The following is a 3,165-nucleotide window of genomic DNA, read 5'->3' as shown; positions in this document are numbered from 1 at the left end:
ATTTCAGTTTCATTTAAAATCTAAGTAAGTGTGCCACCTCCAGCTCTCTCACTATGGTTTTGGAGACAAAGTGGGTACAGTAAACCAACAAAAAAGAGCCCCCAGTAAAAGAGATCAATAGAACAAACTCAGCAAAATAACATGAGTACAAGTTTACCCTTCAAACTCTCATCATTTTGATTATTCAATTTACCTAAAAAAAGCAACTTTCAGATGGAAAATTTTAGTTATGAAGAGATTAGGATTAAGTTCCTGAACTGGTTTCCTCCATGATTTCCTAGGAAAAACTGCTTTATTCTTTTTAATGCAACTCATCCATGATCTACTGTTGTCTAATTCTCACCCAGACAAGAATTTCCATTTATACATGGGTCAGTTTCTGAGCTCACTAATACGTTCTCTTTCCTATTGCCCCTTCAATAACACAGGGTTTTAATTCAAATAGCTTTGAATATGTTTTGATGTCTAACAGGGTAGGTCACTTTTATGTTTATTCTTCTTTATCGAAGTTGTCTTAATGTTTTGTGCCTGTTAACTTTCCCACATGAGTTTTAAAAATCAGTTTATCAAGCTTTCTGAAAATTTCTGTCAGAATGTTTATTTAAATTGATATTTATATTGAATTACTATATATATCATGAGTGAGTGAGTGTGTTAGTTGCTCAGTCTTGTCTGACTCTTTGTGACCTCAAGAATGGGGGCCCACCAGGCTCCTCTGTCCATGGGATTTCCCAGGCAAGAAAACTGGAGTGGGTTGCCATTCCCTTCTCCAGGGGATCTTCCCCACCCAAGGATCAAACCTGGGTCTCCAGCATTGCAAGTAGACTCTTGACCATCTGAGCCACTAGAGAAGACCTATGTATCATAAATATGTTCAACACACATATTATAAATTTGTGGAGACTCAAGATCATTACAATGTTGAATATTCTTATCTGTAGTAGACATTTTCATGCTTATGGTCATTTTTTATCAAAAAATTTAATTGAAAAAACAAAATTTTACTGGAGTATAATTGCTTCACGATGTTGTGTTAGCTGCTGTACAGCAAAATCAGCTATAGGCATCTAGCTTTTAAAAAAAACAACACTTTTATTGTGGACAATTAGACATAAATAAACATAGAGATATGGTAAAGTGAGCCCCATGAGACCATTACCCTGCTTTAACAATTATCAATATGTGGCCAATCTTGCTTTATTTACCTTCCCACTTACCCAGATTATTTTGAACCAAATACTAGACATCAGATTATTTCACATGTAAATATACCAGTGTGTATCTCTAAAAGATAAAGACTCTGAAATAAATAAAATTCCAATACCTTTATCACATCTAATATTCTCAAACATGTCAGTATTTATATTTCCCTATCTTTAAAAAAAAAATAGTTTGTTCTGAGTTCCAAATACAGTCTGAACATTGCAAACCTTTGAGTTATTTTTGTATCATTATGAATTCATGGGTTTAACCATATTTTATGTGCTTCAATTCAATGCAGCTTTATAGTTAATAGTTAATGTTTCTCATATTTTCCCATCTGCGGTCAGTGAAAACATTCAAAATGGCTTCTGAAAAAAAAAAAAAGGCTTCTGAGTCCTGCGTCCCTATATTTGGCATGACATTAGTGCTCTTTAATGGACTCTTTTCTAATATGACAAACTATTGTAGGTTTATGTTGAACACTCCCAGCCCAGAGAGCTTCCTTACCCCTTTCATCTTGGAGGACACAGCTCACCATGTGTTCACAGACAGCCATGTATGAACCAGGAAAGGAGCCTCACCAGACAATGAATCTGCCAGCGTCTTGATCTTGGACTTCCCAGCCTCCAGAACTGTGAGGAGATAAACTTCTGTTGTTTATAAGCTTCCCAGGCGGCTCAGCGGTAAAGAATCTGCCTGCCAATGCCGGAGATGCAGGAGACATGGGTTCATTTCCTGGGTCAGGAAGATCCCCTGGAGGAGGGCATAGCAACCCACTCCAGTATTCTTGCCTGGAAAATACCATGGACAGAGAAGCCTGGTGGGCTACAATCCCATGGGGCTGCAAAGAGTTGGACATGATGAAGCACACACACACAAACACACATTTATAAGCCACCCAGTTTATGGTATTTTATTATAGCAGTCAGACTAAGACAGCTCTTCTCATACATAAATCTTACACTCAACGCAGCTAGCTTTCTTCATGTTTCAAGGACATTTATGCTTATTATCCTCTGCACTCTTTCCATACTTCATTATTATAACAGTCCTAGCTAACATTTGTTGGATGCATCAAGTATGCCAGTGAATGTGCTATGCGCGTGCGTGCATGCTAAGTCACTTCAGTCGTGTCCGACTCTTTGCGACCCCATGGATCGCACCCATAGCCCACCAGGCTCCTCTGTCCATGGGATTCTCCAGGCAAGAATACTGGAGTGGGTTGCCACTTGCTTCTCCAATGTGCTATACTCTTTTATACTATTATTTAATCTTTTCACTGCTGTGAGGTAGGACGATTATTATCCTCATTTATAGCTCAGTTGGTAAAGAATCTGCCTGCAATGCAAGAGACCTGGTTAGATTCCTGGGTCAGGAAGGTCCCCTAGAGAAGGGATAGGCTACCCACTCCAGTATTCTTGGGCTTCTCTTGTGGCTCAGCTGGTAAAGAATCCATCTGCAATGCGGGAGACATGGGTAGGGAAGATCCCCTGGAGAAGGTAAGGGCGACCCACTCCAGTATTCTGGCCTGGAGAATTCCATAAACTGTATAGTCCATGGGGGTCGCAAAGAGTTGGACATGACTGAGCGACTTTCACTTCACTCACTTTCACTCAACAGAGGGGAAATTCAAGTTCTGAGAGGCTTGTATATTTTGCCTTTCAGAACCTGGGATTGCTGACCTGGTTGCTGACCTGGGATTGAACCCAGTTTTAAAGTAGTACTTCTCCAACGAATCATTTTGCTTCCCACTGTCTGGAATTTCCTTCCCCCATCACTGCCTCTTGAAATCCCGTTTCTCCTTCATGGCCCATCTCAAAAGATATCTCGTTCCAAAAAACCTTTATTTACCCCCAGTTTAATGTCTCTTTTTGAGCCTCTACAGTACCTGGAGGCTCTGTTGTGGCAAACTCATAGATTCTGAGACCAGAAAAATCATTCTCATAATTCTCTGTCTAATCT

The sequence above is a fragment of the Dama dama genome, chromosome 20, assembly GCF_033118175.1.
Source record: "Dama dama isolate Ldn47 chromosome 20, ASM3311817v1, whole genome shotgun sequence".
NCBI classification, from domain to species: Eukaryota; Metazoa; Chordata; class Mammalia; order Artiodactyla; family Cervidae; genus Dama; species Dama dama.
Note: the sequence above shows the minus strand (reverse complement) of the source record.